The 23,110-nt window shown below is 42.0% G+C and overlaps 2 long non-coding RNA genes across 2 annotated transcripts; both read right to left on the bottom strand.

Moving 5' to 3' along the window:
- Positions 1-3,272: 3,272 nt before the first annotated feature.
- Positions 3,273-18,999, bottom strand: LOC119912801. The gene is made up of 2 exons (XR_005446253.1): positions 18,673-18,999; positions 3,273-3,568 (listed from the first exon to the last, which is right to left on the bottom strand). It is a non-coding gene; the product is annotated as an uncharacterized LOC119912801 (long non-coding RNA).
- LOC119912809 lies at positions 13,792-16,115 on the bottom strand. The gene is made up of 2 exons (XR_005446261.1): positions 14,376-16,115; positions 13,792-13,991 (listed from the first exon to the last, which is right to left on the bottom strand). It is a non-coding gene; the product is annotated as an uncharacterized LOC119912809 (long non-coding RNA).
- Positions 19,000-23,110: the final 4,111 nt, after the last annotated feature.

Raw genomic sequence — 23,110 nt, 5'->3', positions numbered from 1 at the left:
TGTCATTCAATTTGATGATGTGAGCCTTTCAACACATTAGGTGTTGTTATAGTTGTTAGCCTGCTAAAGTATATAAGAAAAGAACAGCTCACTGCATAAGATATTTTGTTTCAGGAGTATAAACCATTTACATGGTAGATCTCACTATATTACAGCACGTATAGGTAGTTTAACATGTTAAGCTCATTTAAAGGGTAATAAGGAGAGAGGAGTAATGGAAATCCTTGTCATTATAACTTGCTCAAATGTGTTGGAAACAGGAACATCCCACCGCATGATTATTGATTATTTCACAACGTGTAAACACTAATTTGGGTATTTTCTTGAAGGTCTGCAAGTCTGAGGAATAGGTTTCAGATCTGCAAATACAAAAGGCCGCCTATTTTCAGTGGTCACAGTGTTGGTGTATGAAGTGTTATACACTTTATCTGGCTCATGTCTTGAATTTTTACATGACCTGCTCTATGACAAGTGCAATAAGATAACTTCTGTTATGAACTGGAGAGCTATAAATACAATTTAACTGAATTAAGGCTTTGGGGGAGTGAATTAACAATACTGTGTATGTTGAGCTCACTAACATGAAGAAGGAGCATTAACATTTTCTCCAAAAACTAAAGTATTCAACTCCATTGTAATGTTTGAGCAGTGCATTGTGGGAGAATAATTAACAAAAACAAACAAAATACAAATTAAAGTCAAAATAACCAGAGTTTTAAAAAAGAAATTAGAATGAAATCAAAAGAAAAAAGTTCATTAATGTATTTTACATGACGTGTTTGCTTCTCTGTTGCCTGTCAGGGACAAATAAAGTGACTGATCAGCTGATCACTTTGTGTTTGTTGATAGAAACCTGATAAACGGAAGCAGCTGCAGACAGAAAACAGATTTCTCTTCACTGTCGTCTCTGAGCCGTGTCAAAACCAGTTTATCTGATGAACTGTTCCCCACCAAAACCAGTCCGACTGGAAATGGCTTACACCCTAAAAAAAGAGCAAGATTTATCAAAGCATGCGTTACCTTCAGAAAACTTTCCTTTCATAATTCACAATGCACACGAGATGTGCGCAGGTGGATCAGCCTCACATCCTCCAGCCCTGCACACGCCCACATTCAAATGAATCACAGCCACAACAACCGAGAGGAAGACGGAAAAAGAGTTTCTCTCACACAGAAATCCAGGAGCTCGTGAGCACTTTGATGCAGCAGGTTCACAAACCAAAGAGAATGCAGCGAACTTAGAAGCCCCCAGGTCGACTTTATACATCGGTGATCGTATCGAACACACACCTGTCAGGTGATTCCCGCTGCTAATGTTTGGTTCTACAGACCTGGTGACGTAACGACTGATCTTAGCCAGTTGGTGAACCTCTGTAGCAGGAGTGCTAACTGCTAACATGCTAGCCAACTGGGCTAGCACTAGTCAGTCCCAAAACATCTCTCAGAGCATCTATTCTATCGCATTTTATTCATCAGTGGTCACCAGTTTGATTAATAAAAAGTAAGTAACACAGGCGACACAGCTGTATCAGCACGATGTCCTCCTGACTGTGGTAAACCCGGTCAGGAAACAGAGGGGCTTCAGTACACCTGGATGTTAGCAACACAGCTAATAAGCTATGGTAGCTTCCTCCATGTTCGACTTTCCGCCCACTCAGAGGTCAGCAGGTCAGGACGGCTTGGTGTTATTAGTATTAGATTTTTTTTCTCAGCCTGCCAGAGCATCTGTCAGCTGATACATAAAGATTATGACATGTAGAAACATCTCCATGTTGCAATAAACAGTATGGCATCTGTTGAGTGAGCGTTTCATCTTCAGTCTGACAGTAAAAGTCAAACAGTCCCAGTTACAGCTGCCATCACAGGACTCATGACGTGCAGATACATAACGGGCTCTATCATTATTGCCACATGAAACACAGCAGATCAGTGCTGAACGCTCTGGGTGACATTACGGCCTTATTGTAATATCAGCAGCAGTTTGCACTCGTTTTGTCATCGTCATAGCAGCTGAACTGGCGTGATGCGGATCAGCTCTGACATGATCTCAGTACTCATCCACCCGTTAGTGACTTCCTGTTTCAAGAGAAAAGGTCCAAGTTGCAACAATCTGCTGACACTTTAGTTATAACAGCAAGGAGAAGCTCCCAGATGGTGACCAATTAGAACGCGGTTGATTTGGGACTTTGTCATTTTTATTTTTTTTGTAATTTAAGTCTTTATTTATTTTTAACATTTTTAAAAAAAAACAAAACCAAAAAACACACATTAAACACATGATTAATTCACATTTGCATTTTGGGCCCACTATCAATAACCACTACAGACAGACACAAAAAAGATACAATAAAATCAAATTATAAAGTGCCTATACATGCAACACCACAAAAATAACATTTAACAAAAGAGAAGCGCACTGAAGAAATAAAACATCCATCAATCTCAGTCAAAAACTCGTCCCCAAGATTTGTCAAAACCCTCCAAATCATCATTAATCCTGGCCAAGAATTTTTCATATGACACAATTTTCAGCATATTTTCTTTCCACCTGTTAAACTCTGGAGGAGATGGATCCTTCCACACACTGAGAATCACTCAGGCAGCTGTAATCACCCCTCTTCTTCATCCACAGAAAATCTTTAATTATCTTCTCAAACTGACTAAATATATGTAAAGGAATTCTTACGGGTAACATCATGGAAACATAACTGAACTTCGGGGCCACCACCATTTTCATCACATTAATTTCACCCCATAGTGTAAGATTCAATTTTCCCCATTCATCCAGATTTGTTTTTATTTTTAGGAGGAGAGGTTCCATATTTGAAAGCATAATGTCCTCTAGGTCTGGGTTTAATAATATTTTTTTAAAGTTTCCCTGCCAGTCAGTCAGAACTGAAGAAGTCCTTTGGATGAGGGACAAACGTCTTCCAGTATCTTCAACCAAGTCCAGCTGCCCTTGACTTTAACCTTCGTTGGATAATCCTAAATACTTCACACCCAAAGGTAAACACTTGAAATTCAATGTAGTAATGTATCTAGAATGGCAGGATGCTGAAAGCGCCATGCCTTCCGATTTGGAACAATTTAGACTTGCTTTCCATTTTTAAGACACATATTTTTAACCTGGCATATCCCACGTGATCCCTCTTTCAGGAGTCAGAGTGTGTGAGCGATGTGGTCACTGTAGGATTACAGACGGATTACAAAATCCAGACAAAACCAACCGCAGGTGTCGTCACGGTGACTGAATCACACGCTTGGAGGCAGCGAACGGCTTCATGTTTGACTTTAATAAAGAATAAAACATCAGATGTTTCACAAAGCGAAGACGTCTTCATGTTGCCAGTAAATAGAGAAAGAAACGAACAGAGAGGCAGCTGTTGTCCAGAGGAGACGTCAAGTTAAAGTCCTGCAGAGACACAGTTCAACTTCCCACAGACTTCATGGACCTTTGATTTGGTTTGGATTAAAGCTTTTTGTCCTTTCACCTCCTCCTCGGAGACCCGCCTGCTTCTTCCATTCCTTATAATACAGACAGTCAGACGGTCAAGTTACGGAGCGTCATCTGAAACACACGGCATCATTTTACTGGCACATTAAGAACAATGTTTTATTTTAATTTAAACAGTGACCTGATGGCTCTCTTCACCTGCAAGGCTTTAACAGAATTTAAATGAATAACTAGATAAATAAATCTGTTTTCTGTTTATAGACTCTTTTTCTGATATTTTCTTTTCTTTCTTTATAAATAAATATGATTAAATGAATAAATTACATTTCTTTGAAGACTACATTTTTTTATTCAGCTTCCGGGGCTCCCAAGTCTCGTGGGACACGCGCATTTCAGCCAGTTCACGCGCTCACACCTTGTATTTCTGACGCTGAGAAGTTAGTTAAGAGATAACGTCCTGTTCATTAATGGACGATCATTTCTGTGCCTCATCTCTGTAGCTGCTAAATGCCAATCACAAATTAAAATGTGTTGTTTCCGGTAAACTCCGTCATCGCGAGACCTGATGGATGCGACAACATTTACAGTTTGATTTTGTGATTCCCGGATGAAAACACTCTGCTGCGAGCTGATCTCCGACATTCACGTTAGACGGATTTGTGCAGCGGTGTTCATGATACTAACCAGTCAATACACAGACTGGCCCGCTGTCAACGTGTTATATGCTGAGCGAATATGCACTGCGTGCAGCTCTGCAGTCAGATACGAGTTTTCCCATCTCCTCCTCTAACACGCGTTATCTCACTCCAAACATTTGATAAAACTTGAGCCCTGTCTGCTCTGGGGATGAGTTCTACCTGCTGTCTGGGTGGATTTTCACAAAGGTCTCATGTTAGAAGTCAATGTTGCAAAAAACTCCCCAGGTAACCTGAATTCAGCCTTTATCAATAAGCACCAGGGGCCGGTTGCACACAAAACCTTAAGTTAAGATTTTCTGTCTGAGTTAAGGTTTCCTAAAAATAAATTTGCACAAAAACACCATTATATCTTCCCCTTAAGGTTTCCTTAAAGTGATCACTTAAGTATTTAAGGCTTTCTCCTTATCTTGGTCTTATACTTAAGTAATCCCTTAAGTGTGTTAAAGAGACAGTCTAGTTTAAATCTACAGCCTAAATAAAGTTATTCTCACCAGTTTTATTGGGTTCCTTTTTATAATTAGTGATCTATTTTTTGACAAGAACAGACAAGTTGTCATACTTTTGGAGTTACTTAATTCTTTATCAATGCAGCAAACACCTTAATGCTTTTTCTTAACTACAGAAACGTTTAAAGAGATTCTGTGCAGCACCCTTAAGTAAAATCCTTAGCTAAGGTGAAATTCAGACACCAGTTTTACACCAGTTTTTTGTGTAATTGTAAAAAAATGAAAAAAAGAAATTTCTCTTCAATGTTTAGTGTGTTCAGTTATCACCTGTTTAAGCAACTGTATCTATTTATGTAAAGTATATGCAGTGGTGTTCTGGTAAATCAACCTAACCTGCTCAAGTTAGTCTCATAAAGATTCTGCAGACTTTGTGGATAAATTCAACATGCTAAAATTATTTCTGTACGCTGATTTCTACTTCATCTCTTACCGACAGCATTTCCTCCTTTAACATTTTCAAAAAAAACAAGGTAAAAACATTTGTTTAAAAATATAACAGGAGTAACTTTAATACCACAACAAATGGGTTCAGTGCACAAACACATACAGTATCTCACAAAGGTGAGTACACCCCTCCCATGAATTCCAGACTCCATCCAGACTCTGTGCAGAGTGGAACCTCCACATCACACAGCCATTAATATCTAAACCGCTGGCAACAAATGTGAGCACACCCCTAAGTGATTATTTTCCAGCACTGCCTTAACCCTCTCGGGCATGGAGTCGCCACTGGAGTCCTCTTCCACTCCTCCATGACGACATCACAGAGCTGGTGGATGTTAGAGACCTTGTGCTCCTCCACCTTCCGTTCGAGGAGGCACCACAAATCCTCAATAGGGTTCATGCAGCCCCAGACCAGGACACTCCCACCACCATGCTTGACACATTTGTCTTTGTGCTCCTCACCTGGTTGCTGGCACACACGCTTGACACCATCTGAAACACGTAAGTTTATCTTGGTCTCATCAGACCACAGGACCTGGTTCCAGTAATCCATGTCCTCAGTCTGCTTGACTTCAGCAAACAGTTTGCGGGCTTTCTTATGCATCACCTTTAGAAGAGGCTTCCTTCTGGGACGACAGCCATGCAGACTAGTTTGATGCAGTGTGCGGCGTCTGGTCTGAGCCCTGACAGGCCGACCCCCCACCCCTTCAACCTCTGCAGCAATGCTGGCAGCACTCAGACATCGCTTTCCAAAAGACAACCTCTGGTTATACAAGCTGTACGCTAGAGAGCTGCACTGGGATTAGCAAAGTGTCATTTCTTCAGTGTTGTCACATGAAAAGATAAAATCAAATTCCAAAAATGTGAGGGGTGAACTCACTTTTGTGAGACACTGCACATACCTGCGGAGTATCCATGAACAGCACATGCTCCTGTCTCCAGTCTGATAGAGACAAGATGGTGGCGGCAGCGTCTAAGAGGAGGAGCCTCAGACAGAAAGGTTCTGCTTAAAGCAACCTGGACTCGGACCGGACCAGCCAGAAAGTCAGCACCGGGGTGAGTACACGGCTCTGGACCGGAGTGACAGGTTAATTGGTGAAGTTCCCAGATGTCAGTCAGTCTTTGTCTTAAAAGATTTTCTGTACGCTGATTTCTTATTTATCTCTTACCTACATTTACTCCTGTAACATTTTCAAAACAAATAAAGCAAAAAAACTTTAATACTACAACAATGGGTTCAGCGCAGTACACAAACAACCAATCTCACGTATTAGAACAAGTACCAAGTTGTCAGGAGTGCAAGTAAAAGGTCATGTCTGCTGTTGGTCCATAGCACCTTCTGAATTACATTCATTACACCTACAATTACAAGGCTGTTACGGTCCTGGCCAGGTACGTCCTTTAACCGCAGGGGTTCTGAAATTTAACAGTGATCAAATAAAGGAGTACTGGCTTGCTTTCCCACCACTGCTATATTTCAGTTAAGATGTGCAAAAACCAAATTTAAAAAAAGCTCTGTTAAACACACACCTGACACCTAAATGAAAGAGGTACATTTACATACTACACTTGCTTTAAACAAAAACATACATTAAGGCACGCAAGTTAATGGCGTAGGTGTCAAAAGTCCAGCAGAGTCTGGGCCATAGACCGTATCTAAGAAGCGGACGTAGTCATGGTGACGTCACCCGTTGGTTTGTGACTGCCGTTTTGAAGCCTCGAGTTTGGCCGATAGGGCGCCGCCATGTGGAGTTTTTGCAACCAGGAAGTGGCCGGAAGTGACGATACGGCGGAGCTAACGGCCGTGTGCGGAGCTAGCTAGCTAGGTGCAACTGTAACTCACATTAACGGTCATTTTAACAGGCGAACAACAGTCTTAAAACTAAATGTACTCACCAGAGAAAGTGAACCGCCGACTCCTAATAAGCTGTTTAAATTTAGCTGTAGCCTGATTGACAGGTCGCCATGGTAACGACCTGTCAATCATAGATAACCCCGCCCTGAAACATACTCTGCTTTGTGGTCTATTTTAAAAAAATGGGACCATAATTTACTAAATGAACATCACGCTGTGTTGAAGAAGACTTGAAACTAGAGACTGAGACCAGAAACTCATCAGGAAAGAGTTTACTGAGGGAATAAATCAGCTGACAAGTAGAAACATTTTATTTCTAATGGAGCCCGACTTCTTTTTGCAACCAGAAGAGTCGCCCCCTGCTGGATTTTCAATAGAATGCAGGTTTCAGCATTCGCTTCATATCGTAGACCGGAAGCTTCCCGCTTGGTCTGGGCTTTCTTTGACAGCGTGTTGCCGTTATTGGTATAATAAGGTTATGATCGCAATTGTCGCTCCTGATCAGAGGGTTCTTATGTTAACTTTCTCCAGTTTTATTTTATTTATTTATTTTTTACAGGTGAACAGCTATTCAGTCAGAAATGTAGTCAGTATCAAAACAACCTTCAAATGTACAAAACTGTCTGCTTCTTTCTGAGATCGCTTTTCCCAAAAATTAGTGGGGAGCGCAGTAACAGACAGTGGCAGCGCCGTGATAAAGGTGCGTCAGGACTTGGCAACAGTAACTATGGCGGGCGTGGCTTAGCGAAGGGTCAATTAGAGGCCCAGGAGGGTTGTGGTCCACAAATATAGGACACGCAGTTGTGACATGGATACAAACTGTGTATTTGTAAAGTGAACAACCCCCATTTTCCCATTTATTGTAGGTCATTTAGCTGACCCCATTGGACCAGATCCACATCACAAATCGCTGCTGGAAGGCAAAGACATCAAATTTAAGTTTATGTTCTGTTCAACAGTTGTTTCATAAATTGCTATTAAAACGCATTCGGAGAGGATTTGAAATGCTTTTTTCCTGAATTCTTATTATTTTAGCACTCGCTAAAACCTCTTTGGGGAGGCGCCAAAAAAGAGTCACAGCTCTATGAGCCAAGTATTCCCATAGCTCTCAGTAGTTACGACTTCATGAGCTTCTTTAATGATAAAATTCTAACTATTAGAGACAAAATTCACCAAGACCTGCCCTCAACTGGCACCAACTTATCTCTTAACTCAGGAACCTTAGAAACAGCTGTAGAACCAGATACATGTTTAGACTGTTTTGCTTCCCTCAATCTTTACCAACTAACTTCAATAATTTCTTCATCTAAACCATCAACCTGCCTCTTAGACCCCATCCCGACTAGGCTGCTTAAAGATGTTTTACCCTTAGTCAGCACTTCTATACTAGATATGATCAATCTATCTTTATCAACAGGCTATGTACCACAGTACTTTAAAGTAGCTGTAATTAAACCTCTTCTGAAAGAAAACACTCTTGATCCGGATGTAAAATATAGACTCGGGCTGAGAGCAAGTGTAAAAATGATGATGTCCTGTTCCTTTCCTTGAATGAATAATTAGCAAATAATTCAGCTATCTGAGCCGACATGTTAGGAAATCTGGCACTTCAACTATATCATGTTCAGTGCTTGTGGCAAAGGAAACACAAGGGGAACCAGTGGACAGGTTTCTCATGGTGGAAAATCCATAAAAACACAGTGGTTAGGAACGTGCGTCTCATATAGCCTAACTACACAATGGGTCTCCCTTATTGTTTTGGCTGCTGATACATCCACTCTGTGTGAAGAGACTTTATCGTCAGCACTGTTAAGGAGTAACACAACCCAGAGACTGAGTGAAAATCAATGCACAATGTCACTTTGCATTGTTTAATACTGGAATTTGTTTTGATCGGTTTTAAATTCTCCAGGATAAACACACCAACATGCACGTAGTCACTTACACCGTTTCATTTTTGGTCATTTGCTTTATAGGTGTACAGTGTTTCCCACAGAATGACAGTGTAACTGTGGCGGGGGGGCGTGTGCGCGTGCATCGATATTGACTACCAGCTATAAACAGCGTGCTAGTCTCCAAAGTCCAGCTGCATTATAACATTAACTAAGCTCTCCTTATTAGCTGGGCTCCTCACATGCTCGCTACTAACTTTTTTTAAGCCGGGTCTCCGACATTGACGGCGTTGTGTCGGACAGATTTGTGCAGCTGTGTTAACGAGGGAGAGAGAGAGAGGGACGAGTGAGAGGAAGTGCTGCGCGAATGCGCTACGGCGCTCTGCAAAAATCAATGTGTGGCGGTCAGCGTTGACATTGTGGCGGGCTGCCACAGATAAATGAACATATGGGAAACACTGGTGTAAAAATATAGTTTTTAAATGTTTGTATTGTGTAACTAATTTATTGTTAGTATTATGTTTAATGTCACTCCACTTCCAGCTGCTGTAATGTTGAAATTTCTCACCCGTGAGACAAATAAAGGCTGATCTTATTTTATCTTATAGGGGAAGCACTTAAGGAAAGTCACTCCTTTCAGTCCTTTTATTGAATATCCATGTTTGGCTCTCCAGGCAGTCTGAAGTTAGGAGATTTAATTCATCACTTTGAGTCAGTAATTCCTCAGAGAATTAGTAACTCAACACTTGAGAAGAATTTCTTCTACATTATATTCCAGGGCACAATTCACAATTAAATATATATCAAATATATAAATATATTAATAGGTTATTCCTTGATTACTGATCAATCACAGATTCTGGAGGACAGCCTCCTTATGCTGCTGGACGTAGCGGATCAGACGAGAGAGTATCAATGATGCGCTGTCTGCTCAGTGTATCTTTAGAGAAACAACATCTCCTGTTCCCAAAAATTCATGTTCTTATATGACACGCTTTGTCACCACTATGGCAGTATCTGGCCCATCAATGACAAAAAACGTTGTTTTGTAGGTATTCTTGATGACATTTAAGAGTTTGTCATTTGGAAAACCATTTTAAAATGTTGATGACTCATGACATTATTTCTCAGTATAATGCTGCTGAAGCACACTGATGACTGTACAAAAACAACTTTTTTGTTTTGGTGAAACTGGATCAAATTTGATGGATTAGAAATATATTCTAGTTTTCTATCTGTCGCCCAGCTGCTCTGCCTCAACTCTGATTCACAGAGTTTCCTGATGGACAGATAGCTTTACTTGTGGCTGAAGTTAGTTAACAGCTAACTACATTACATTTAACTGACGCTTTTATCCAAATGTCAAAGTCGCACATGGAGCAACTAGGGATTAGGTGTCTTGCTCAGGGGCACACTGGTGTCTCACCGTGGATTCGAACGTGGGTCTCTCACACCAAAGGCAACTAACTGTGCAACCACTGGTCATGGTAGCTCTGCCCGTATTGGGAGCTTGGAGCACCGGGGGAGTGTTATACACTGTATAAAGGTGTTGACACCTTTTCTCAAGCGCTGGAGGTTTTCAGGACAGAAGCCAAATAAGGAGGCAAATACCGCTGCATTTTCTGTTTCATGGAAACTTTCTGTTTCTGAAACCGTACAGCTGTGAGCAGTGTGGCAAAGCGTTCATTACATCAGGTAGCCTACAAAGACACAGACGTGTTCTGCACATCTAAGAGGCAGGTTGATGAAACGAGGAAATGAGGCGCAGAGAAACTATACTGGTGTGAACAGTGTGGTAAAACTTTTCCTCGGGCTTGTTCCCTTAAAAAACACCAACGCACTCACACTGCTTAATTGTGAGCGTTGTTCAGAGCTAAGCTGGCTGTTTCCTCCCGCCTCCTCCTCATGCCCTGATAGCTGTGTTGTTATATTCTGAGCTTCTCTACAAACTGAGGGATAAATGTAACACTTTTACACCACATCACATTCACTCATACACAAGTGTTTATACACCGGTGGAACAGCAATTCGGGGTTCAGTATCTTGCCCAAGGACACTTGGACATGCAGCCTGGAGGTGCCTGGGATTGAACCGCCGATCTTCCTGAGGAAACAGCCGATATCACACTGAGAGATAAACAACAGTAACTTTATATTCTGAGCATCATGCATGTTACCGCAGACACTAGTCACAAGGTCACATGACCCACCCTCGCCCCTCTGCTGGAGGGAGGGTCCTGGAAGAAGTGGGTCAGAGTCGGGCTGTTTCAATGGTTTTCACTACGTTCCTCTTCGTTTGTCTGCATTATTACTTTGTTTGCCCACATTTTACCTCAGTCGTCAGACATTTTTAGTTATTTTAACCTTAGTGGAAGCAAGCCTAATGTCTTTTTCATCTTTTTGTAGCCTACTTCAGTGAGTTTCAGTTTGACAGTGACTTTGGAAGTTGAGTCAAACTTTTTTTTAACGGGTACAAGTTTGGCAGAGGTCCAATCAGACTCAGGCTACCAGTCTCCGGATGGAGGTTCATGGTGTACAGTTCCTGCCTGCCGGCTAAGAATAATTCTTACGGCCGTTTTTGCAACAGAGACTTTTGCATCCCCACGACAGTGGGCGGCCGTGAATGTAGGTCTGAGGAAAGCTGAATTAGTCATCTAGCGTTCTGCGTTCCCACCAAATGCGAATTTAATCCTCGCAACGCTTGCCTTGAGGGTTGTGTTCACACACAACGCGTATAAACTGTCAGCAGCTTTTGAAATGTTTGTGTTCTGAATGAAGTTTGGATCGATCAGGGCTATGCGATGCTAACTTGTTCACAGTAAAGTACAACAAAATGAAATCCACAAACAGCATTTTGATGTAGGTGTAGATGAGATGTAGGCGAGAACCCTCTCCTGAGACAGTGACAGGTCCTCTGGAGGTGGAGTAGACTTTCAACTGGACATCAGCCAGGAGAAGGCTAGGGAGTGTGAAAGCTTTGGTCCAAAATGATTTAGTTTCACTCTTGTCCTTGCTTGCTTTCCTCTCCTCCCTATCCAACGTTTACTCCAGCTGGTCTACTTGTTTTGTCGGGAGATGCAGTGGCTAGTTATCATTACCAGTTTAATAAAGGTTATATGACGTGAAATTAGAATCAAATAAATGTATGAAGTCTAGAATGGTTATTCAGTTTGGCCACAGTGACAAAGAGGATGTGATTAATGCTGCTTTCCCACCAAAAGCAAACCAAGCGTTGTGGGCGCTGCGTTTCCATACAAAGTCAATGCAAAAAGTCTATTTCAGTCGAAGGCTGTTTGGGAAGTCTTAAACACCAAAACCCATCATCTCCAGTGAAGTAAGATTACTGACTCTACTCATGAATGTTAAAATGACAATTTAACCTTGACCAGAGACATAACCTCACCCTGAACCAGGCTGCCAGGACCTCTAAAACGGAGAAAGGCCATAAACTGAGACCTAACACACATACTCACAGAAGATGCCTCCTTTATTCGCGCTGATGGGCGAACTGATAAGATACCAGATAAAAAGACTTTCAGTCTACTTTCATGACACCCCCAGAGGACAAAGAGGTATAACCTTCCGTTGTTCTTTAACTTCATCTCCTTGTAAGCAAGTATCTAATACTGTCTGTGTTTTATTGTTGATAACTGATACCATGTCTTAAATACTTTCTTATAGATTTTCTTAGTACGATCGTTCCTGGAAGTTTTTAGTTAAGCTTTCTTCCTTTTCTAAAATGCTCAGAAATTAAGAACTGTATTACTGTTTATGTTAAGAAAAGAGTGGATATTGTGAAACTACACCCCAAACTGACGTCAGATATTCGAAACTGAGGACTGATAAAATACCTCGCCAGTAGCCTACCCAACTTAAGAGAGCCAAGCTGGGGCTAACGGCCCCGTTTACTGCAAGAGTTTCCCGCAACCACCAACCAGGCAAAGGACTCCGGGGCATCCTCGCTGGCAAAGACCAGCTTGAGCCGGCCGCGCAGAATGAAAGCAATGAACGAGTCTGATGGAGGAAACAACAATCTGTAAGGCAAAACCAAACTCTGCATTTTGGTTGGTGTCCTTCAGCCATGAAAATCCTTTTTCCTTTAGTCATATCCTTTCCACAATAGCCAAACTAAATTCACATTAAACCCCGTTACTTCTGTTCTACCTCCCATTGATTGAATTCTGGTTGTTTATTCATTGTTGTTTTATTTTATAGTATATATAAACGTGTCTCTGAAGAACATCTGAGCTGTTTCAGTGCGTTGACTCTTCAGAGCAGGTTGAAGGTAAGACAACTGAACACATATCTAATAAATCTTTGAACATTAACTTTGTGCGATTCAGTTCACACCACCACAATCATGGATGGGGAAGACTTCTGACTTGACAGTTGTCCAGAAGACACTCACTGACCCCCTCCACAAGGAGTGTAAGCCACAGAAGGTCAGCGCTGAAGGGCTGGCTGTTCACAGAGCGCTGGATCAAAGCATATTCACGGAAAGTTGACTAGAAGATTAAAGTGTGGGACGAAAAGGTGCACAAGCAACAGGGACGACTGCAGCCTTGAGAGGATTGTCAAGTAAAGCCGATTCAAGAACTTGGTGGAGCTTCACAAGGAGTCTGGAGTCATCCAGAGCCACCACCAGTGTGAGCGCATAAATTAACCTTTTTCAGAAGGTTTCCAGATTTGCGTGTTAAACATTCCTTATCCTAATATTGTGAGATATGGATTTTTGATTTCCGTGAGCTGTAAGCCGTAATCGTCAAAATTAAAACAAAAAAGGCCTGAAATATTTCACTTTATATGTAATTAATCCAGAATAATAAGTCAAACAGTGAAGTTCTGCAACCACAGCTGTCAGTATTTTACCGTAAATCAGAGATTTGACAGGTTTCAGCAGTAAAAGGATTGATGAGGACTCAGGAATGAAAATGAGACTGAACTGTATTGTGTTCCAGCAGTATTTATTGTCACAGGTCAACACTCAGGAACAACAAATAAATCCTCATCAGGCACTGGCATCTTGACACCAGCAGCAGAAACAGAACGACTTTAATACATGTGAAGAATCACAGTAACTAACTTCACTCTTCCTCCAGTCAGCTACAGCAGGAGCGTCGGGACAGAAAGATCTCTCATCACGCTGGAACATACAAATGTCTGGTTAAACTTACGAGACAGAAACATAACAGCCAAGCAGCAGCACTTGTTTTCCACCACTCAATGCTCAGAGTATCACACAGAAGACATGTTAATCATCACAGGTACGTGAATCTAAACTACACTTACAGAACGTGATGCACCAACATAAACTGACTCGATTAAGAAATGTCAAAAATTCCACAATTAAATGTTAATTGATGACATAATGTTGGCGGAACTTGTGGAAGTGCAGTCTGTGGAGCGCACACAACAGAGAGACCAGGTCCCCTGTATTCAGCACACCACCGCTGCAGAATGAATAATCACCCGACTAACATGTCACACAATCATTAATATCAACGCGCAAGTGATGATTTTAACTCACACTCACAGCTTCCTGCGTATCCTGTGTGTGAGGCGAGCGACAGAACATGGTCACAGCTGTGCACTTTCTCTCCATGTGGTCTCTTTGACGAATCTTCAAATATCCAGATGTTGTGAAGGATTAGTCACAGTGCTGACAGCGGTGGCGTTTGAGTAAATGCTCCGTACTTGTATACCCATAATGTTCAAGTTTGACTAATGTATTACCACCTGTGACAACCAACTGCAGGGTGTGCACAGAAATCTGATCGATCCCCCGTGACATTTCTTAAATATCGTTTGAATCACATTATCAAGGTGCAGTGTGAGATCCTGTGTTATTGAAGCTTGAGCCATTCCTCAGGCTAAGTCAGGAATTCTCCTCCTCTGCTGCAGACTTTATTTATTAAACCTGTTAAAGTGTGACACTAAAAAGCAGACGTGCCCCTTAAAGGCCGGGGGACGCTTTAAACAAATAAGTTCATATGAGGGGGTGTAGGTCAACATCTACAAAGAAAATCATTTATAATAAATTTCTTTCGACCCTGTTATCTTTGTAATACTGTGTCAGTTTGTCCCGGTGTGTTGCAGGACGGGCAGTAAGCTACTAATACTGCTTATGATATGCCTTGTTAACAGCATTTCAGCTGCTCAGGGGAGTGCAGAGCACACTGTTATTTCTTGGTGTTTAAAAATGAAGCCTTGGAGACAGAGTTTAACAGTGACTCACAGGGATACAGTACTCAATAACAGTTACCATGGGAAGATAAAGACTTAATGACTTTTGTGTGTTATATATATGTTCTGTTACACTGATATTCATATGTGGTGTTCTGTCAGAAGATGCAGTAACTTAAACGCACAGTCAGTTAAACAAAGAATGTAAACTACGAAGCGTAAAATGTCTTAGACTTAAGTTAAAAATGGTGGCTGGTAAAAACCAGCTGTTTGTCCTGGAACCTCAGCAGTTACACCCCCACATGAAGAAATTTTTAGTTTTAGCCAGCGCCAAAGGAAAATCCCCAGCACCAAACTGATAACAGTGAAAAGTCAGTGACTAATGAAAAGAGACTGCCGCTTCTCAAGACTAAAGAGAAGCTACCGTGCATACAGCTCATACTGCAGAAATTGTATAATGGAAAGTGTTAGTGGTTTTGAAACATTGACTTTTTCAAACCACGGGATACCTTGAAACCAGTAACAGGCCCATGCCTTGTTTACAGTCCGTTACAAACATATCACAGGTAGGATTGGCCCAAATGTTTTAAGCTTCAACAGTAACTAACAGCGAATAATTGAAGCTTCGCCTCGGGGGTGAGAGGGAAAAATCCTAAATCAAAATCCCAAAATGTATTCAAATGAGATTTTCCTTAACTATTCAGTTTGCAATAACATCGCCACCTATTGTCCAAATTGCATGAAATGCAGCACATGAGTTGTATATAAAAAGGGACTTGTGGTTATGGAGATATGAAATGAATCTATGTCTATGGGAGTCTCATTTGATATCAATTAACAGCGCCACCTAGTGGCTGATTGACACCACATTTCACGGAGCCCCTAGGGAAGGCGTCCGACATAAGGTCCCCAAGTTTGGTGTCGACCGGACATCCCTAACCTATGACATCACTTCCTGTTTTTTGCGTTCGGCCTAAAAACAATGTTGTAATTCGCAATTTTTGCTGATTGAAATAAGTTGTACAAACTTATCAGCTTCGTCCAGAGATGGTCTGTGCCAAATTTGGTGCCGGTGGGGGAGTTAATTAAAATAGGTTTCAGTTTTTGCGATTTTGCAGAAAACAAATGTCATTGCACAGAAGCGTGTCCTATACCATACGATCCGGCAGCATCCCCTAAACACGTAGATATAAGGTTTATGAATGAGTGATGTACTGTGCTATAGTTATGAGGCAAAATGTCCTTTGGTTGAAAATGCAATTTAAATGAATAGGATTTCCCCACGGTGTTCAAGCTTCGATTATAGCGCCACCTTTAGGCCGAATTGCATGAAATTTCTCAGGTGCCATCAGGGGCCAACGGGGAAGAAATGAACCAAATTTAGTACCAATCAGACTTGTGGTTATGGAGATGTAAAATGAATGCTAGTCAATGGGATTTTGACAAACGTCTTTGATCGGCAATAACAATAACAGCGCCACCTATGGGCATATTAGGGTCAACTGTGGTGCCTGGAGTCAGGAGACAATCCTGAACAATTTGTCCCAATATTCGTGTCAATGCGACTTGTGGTTATAGAGGAACAGATAATTGCTTTCAAACAGCGCCACATAGGAGCCCCTCCGGAGGGCACACTCGTGACCAAGATTGGTGTTGATAGGCCATTCCCCAAGAGCGTTTACCTTCCTTGTAGCACTCCCTAGAGGAGTGTGTGAATGTCTTGCTTCCTGCTTTCTTACAGTGCAGACGCTTTGCTGCTTGCCTCTGCTGGCATTCTTTTGCAGACACTTTTTATTCTGCTGCAGCTGCTCTTGAATACTTTTAAACCACTGGGACTGTATAAGATAAAGTAGGCTATTACTTACTTTAAACACTTTTATGATCTTAATGCTACACGAGTGCAGCCTATCAATAGCACTAGCCTGTACTGCAGTGACTGGAGTTATAGCTAATGCTAATTAGCAACAAGATGCCCCCTTCTCCACGGACGACTTCTACAAACTTCTACAGAAAATAGCAGTGTTGGAAACCAAGATCCACAGGTTAGAAGTGAATGTGGGAATGAATGGACTATGTGGGAAGGACACTACTTTACCGTGGACCCAAACAGTGGTAGTCCTACCTAACATCCCATCCTCACACAGAAGGGTGAGAACTGAGAGTAAATCGGAAAGTTAAAAGGCTGCAGGGAAAGCTTACGCAAATCTCCAGGTTCATTCTGACATCTATAAAGAGAGACTTTGCATTTATAATTTAGAACTGAGAAATACAAGGCGGTCCCAAATCATCACCAAAAACACTAATATTAGTACTATATTAGTACTGTCGACAGGCGAACCGACCCTCCATCCACCAGGGCCTGCAATGAATTTGCCGCCTCCTTCAGACAAAATTCAAACATTAGACAAGCAGTCAGTGCCTCCATGTCAGTAACAGGATATGTGTTGTCCCTGTGTCCACTTAAAAACAATTCATATAGCAAATTGATTCTATTAACCATAAAAACCTTGAGGGCATAATACAACATCTGAAATCCGTGCCATTTCCTCACATAACTTTAGATATATCGTTACATTCAGGGCATGTTTGTCAAGTCAATTTACATACCGGAGCAGAATGGGCTTCCATTCAACTTTAACTACTTAACATTGGCTATCAGCTGTGCTGAGGTAACATTATAACTAAAGTTTCACAAAAAGAAAGATGAAAAACAGCTGCAGGCATCCAACATACTACGCTTGTTATTTAGTTATCTTCAAAAAAGGCTTACCGTTCACACGGTTTCTCTACTGTCCCTCAGTATTACGACATTAGTCCAACATCGCCGAGTCTACTGGCCAGTTTTCACTGGTCTCCCGATTTGATTACAATTATCAGGTCAACTATCCGATATCTCGATGGGAAATTCAACCTTCAAACAGGATAAAGAGGTCTTTTCTCTCACTGTGTGACTACTCGATACTTTTAAAGCAACCAGTAACTTTTAAGACAACAACCTCCCCGCATCGTTCAAAACGTAGTCAGACTCTCCACCGGAGCACCGACAGTGATTGTGTACAACCAAAACACAGCTGCGGTGAATGAGACGGAGCAGATTAAAATATCGCTTGGTGCACGTTCCTGCCTTTTACTGGTACTGCTGGTAAAGCAGAAACTTCTTTTATTGTGCACATGACAACAAACTTCTTGAATTGTTGCAATGGCAAAAACAACATTAGACATTTTATGTTATGAGAAGTTTTGTGAATGTTTTGCTTCATTATAAAAATTATACCCTGCTGGGCTGCACTGGGAAAATGGGAAACACTGGACTGTATGTGAAGTCATTTCCCTATTTAGGCTTCATTCAAACAGGCGGTCATTTTAACTGGTTACCAGCTGGTTGCTTGTGCCACACAACCGTCTTTATGGCTAATTTGAGCCTCTGACCAAACGTCTTTTACCAACTGCAGGTGGTGCAAAGAAAAGAGAAATGTTTTCTTTCAGCTTCTCTTCAAGATGAAAACAGGAACCACGGAGACACAAACCCTGGAGCGGGTTTTCAGGCTCTGATCTCTAACAACAGAATGAACGGATGATACACGGACCCTCGAGACTCTTCCTCGTGTCTTTAGTCTCGTGATGAAGTCATGAACACTGACCTGAACATCGGTGCTATCAGAGCACGAGGCTGCTGTTTGGCTCCTGCGGTCCGGGTTCTGGTTCTCCATCGTCCTGCAGGTCTCCGCTGTGACTGGTGGACCGTGTTGTCCTGGACCGAGTCTGGATTCTGGTCTCGGAGCTCTTCAGGCTGAGATACAGGAGCGCTGCGGGATCCCGCGGAGTGTTCTCGCGATGTCACGGCGTCTCGCCCCGCCCCTTAGTTACTGTCGCTAAGGCCGTTTAGAAACATGGCTCCTTGATTTCAGGCAGAAGATGAAGTTTAGTTAGTTGGTTTCCTGAAACCAGCTGATCATATTTGATGTGTATGAGGGAGTGTGCTTCACACAGAGCAGAGTTTTAATGAAGCGCTTGTTATTATCACATCAGAGGCTCATGAAAATATCCTGCTGAAGCTTTTTCTACAACAAAGACAGAAATAACTTCATGTGTTACATTTAATGTTGAATTTACAGGAAGGCAGAATCATTAAGAATTTGAAATCAGATGAAACATCTGCTGCTTCTCTCGGCAGCTAAGAGAGTCCAAACACATCATTAACATCACAGTGAAGCTGTTTGTTCACTTAACGGGCCATCGTGTGTTTGTCCAGGTCGGCTCTCTATTCAAATGGGGATCAGCTGCTTGAAAAGGCGACTGATGCGCATTTTCACCTCTCTTCAGGTGATCAGCTTGAATAGGAGGCAGAGAGCTGAACATGTGGACATCAGCTGGCTATTCAGCTGCATTAATGAGCAGCCCAAACAGATGCAAACACAAAGCCACTGAAGGAAAACTGTGTGTTGTGAATGTAGCCTGCAAACCTCTTTAGTCTCCGTTAATACAGAAGAAATTACATGTTGTTGAAAAGAGCATTACTTTCTTTTGTTCTTTCACATCGGTTACTATTTGTTTATAGCGATGTCCAATGATAGCTTCCTCAGTATGTAGGTTTACCTGCTTCAAGAACGAGCTGCTCCGTATTACTGCCACAATAATCCTTTGCACTGTAGAGATTATTTAGATGCTTTAGTAATAATCAGATTGTACTGGCTGCCTCTGCAACTGCAAAGGAAGTGGTTTGGTTGGCTACATGTCCATAATAAAAGAAACCGGCAACAATAGTGTCTAGGCAGCAAGCTGATATTTTAAAGTGATCTTATCAAAACCTTCATGGAGATTTAAAAAGGAAAATAATTTTATTAAACAGAAATAGGTAAAGATAATCAACCAGCAAAGCAAATACCATGCCCTAGAAATAACCTGATGCACAGCAGATGAAATACATATTTAAATATATAGTAGATAGAGAAGACTAATTGTACTTTTTCTTGAGTAAAGATTTTGAGTTCTCTACCCGCCACTGACCAGCAGCACCAGTACTAGTGCTACATGGTGAACATGAGACAGACAGCAGAGACGAGGGCGAGCAGAACAGAGTCAAAGCAGCAGTTTATGGTAAGATTGATGATGACATGGCTTATTTAGTTATCTAGTCAAGGGCTCAGCTGAAGTGATTTCTTTACTTTAGGAGATTTAGAGGGATGTCAACAAATGCTTTGTCCGGAGAGTGGGCTGACCAGGGACAAACTCCTGGGCCACTTTTTAAGAAACTTGTGTCCTGAGGTGTGCATGTGCCTCTGCTAGCAGTAGTCAATGTTCACACAGAGAGACGAGCATCCTGCAGTATTTTAAGAGGAAGAGGACGGATGTCGCAGGAGCAGGAGTAGAACAAAGTGAGGAGGACGAGCTTGTAAGTTGTATGGATAGCTAGTAGACGTAGTAAATTCTAAAACTCACATAGTAAAAGACTTTGTTAGACCAACAGCATGTCATCAGAGTTTGCAGCGAAGACAGTTCTGTGTTCACAAACAGGTGCTGCAGGGAGAGTCAGGGCCAAGTGAGACACAGCAAACATCACAGACAGCTCACAAGTCTAACATTAGGATAACTAAATACATTTGTACTGTGGCAGCTACATGACTAGCAGCTGTTCCACGGTTTTTGTTCTAGTTATATTATACTCTGTCTCTCTGACCCTCTCCCTCTCTAGTCTATTCTCCTTCTTCTGTCTCTGCAAAGACCCTCTTTCAGCCACACTTAAAAGTACAGTCTGTTTTAAAAAGTCATTAGAAGTGAGCATTTATGAGCTTTATTAAAAAGTGGCCATGCCATTCAAAGTCGCTCCTACACCCCTCATTTGCTAATATTTGGGGAGGATGTCTTCTCTGTGGCAGCGGCAGGTATTAAAAGCACAGAGGACAAACACACAAACAGAGCAACACAAACCTGATAGGCCTATAAATGTTGACATGTTTTCCCCTCATCTAGAAAAAAGAGTCAGCCATCATGTTGGTTTAATTTGACCTGACAGTCACATGTCTGTGATCATATTCAGGCCACAGACAGTCTGATCTTATAGCAGCCACAGACCATCTGCTGCTTCCAGACTTTATTCTGGGGAAGTTTGTCTGAATAATATTTCCATTTGATGGAACGTAGCAGCCAGAAAAACATGGAGGATCTGGTTTAAATATCTCACTCAGTGTCAACACCATATAGCCGAACTTCACTGAAGAGCTGGAACAAGTTGAACACAATAAATATGAGACGCTGTCAGACGAGTGTTTGTTTCTTCAGCTTCAAAGTCATTAAGGTGAAATGTAAAATCAGTGTTTCTGCTGTTGAAATCTGTGAATTACTGAAGCTCCAGCAGCTGCTGGGAGTCTGGGAAACCAAACCATGGCCTAAGCCAAGGGCCTCACTTTGTGCTGAAAAGTGGTGGGGACAAGATGAGAAGACTGTTAACACTATTTAGCAGAAATATGAAATGCTGACATATTGGCCCTCATTTATGAAAAGTGCGTACACCAAATTTCCAGCATACACCCAAAACCACGGTGACTTTGAGATTTATCAATATGGACGTTGGCGTATGGCACGCTCAAATCCTACGCCAGCTCAGGAGGTGGTGTACATGTACGCAAGTTTTGAGTTAGTGCGGAAATGCGCAAGAAAACAATTCCTAACACCACAAAACGCACTGACAAACTAAAAGATACATTTGAAACATTAATTTTGGTGTTTATATTTGAGCAACACAGACTTTATACAGCCTACATAATATTTGAGCAGTCAAAACATGCTTTGATTTGTATTTGGACTAGGACGAAGAGCATGAGCGGATGGCTTGAAGCACTGAGACTGGCTGCCCAAATGGACACAGCCCCACGCCCTTTAGGTGAGGCTGGCACAGACATGTCGCGCACAAAGCCCTGCATTTATTATAAGACAAACTTTATATTATGACAGCAACAGCGAGCACCGACACCCCCGCTAAAGGCCCCGCGTCCCCGGACTCTGGTGCACGCTGATCCCGGTTCATGTGAGAGTCCTGGGTCAGTGCGTAAAGCCCAGTCCCGGACGTGATGGAGCAGCTTTTTATCAGAGCAACATGCTTTCATTTGGAGCATATTAGGGACTTAACTTTGATGGGCGTTTTAGCAGTGCTAAATCCATCTCTTGGAGCACCACAAGTAGCCAATTTATAATTAATATATAAAATATATTCTAGTTTGCACGGAACGTGCTCCACATTCGGGTGGTACGGACGTGGTGCAGTTCATCATTGTGTTTGGACAATGTTTCACTCTGAACATAAAAGAAAAGTTACAGTGAGCAAGTCCGTGCTCGTCCAGACCCGTGTCCGTGCATAATAGTCCCAGGACAGCACAGAGCATTGTTTCCCAAAGCCACAAAACATTATGAAGGCTTGCTTTGCACGCTGGGGGTCCACCGCGCCCTATCTGTCCATATGTCCTCCGTTCATCAAAGTTATTGAACTTTTATGAACCTTTCTTCTCTCTTCAATACTTGCGCAAGGGGAAGTCATTCCATCAATTGAGGATAACCCTATCAAATGACTTGAAAAGTGGTACAACAAGTCCCTATCAGGCTGGAATAACATGAAAAACAAGCAGAGGACTGGTTGAGGAGATGACTTTTAATGACTAAGAGACAGCAGCTGAGGTTGTTGCCTGTTTAAGACCTGGTGGCCTGACTGACCAGTTACACAGAAGCCATTGCCATGGATACCTCGCGGAGCGCCTGTCTGTTGATCAGGAGTGCAGAGCGCCCCCGCAGATCCAAGCCATCTGAAAAGGCCTTATATGAACCCCGTCACAACTATTTACAAGAAATTAATTTATAACGTTCCAAAAACCTTTAACATAATGACGCCTTAAAAAGCGACCAACCATTCACACAGTAAAGTGTATACAGGCTATATGAGTGATCAATCGACAACAAAGTCAAAGTAAACATTAGACACAGCCTGTAACAAGCAACAATATGATGCACGTGGGTCAGATTTTCAGGTTGGGAAATCCGGAATTCCGGATTAATCCGGGAAAATCCCATCCCTGATTATTTGGTGACTGG

Source organism: Micropterus salmoides, unplaced genomic scaffold, assembly GCF_014851395.1.
Source record: "Micropterus salmoides isolate LMB-PRFRI ecotype aquatic unplaced genomic scaffold, ASM1485139v1 Ms_hic_scaffold_2, whole genome shotgun sequence".
NCBI classification, from domain to species: domain Eukaryota; kingdom Metazoa; phylum Chordata; class Actinopteri; order Centrarchiformes; family Centrarchidae; genus Micropterus; species Micropterus salmoides.
The sequence above is the reverse complement of the archived record's forward strand: the minus strand, read 5'-3'. Positions and strand labels throughout refer to the sequence as shown.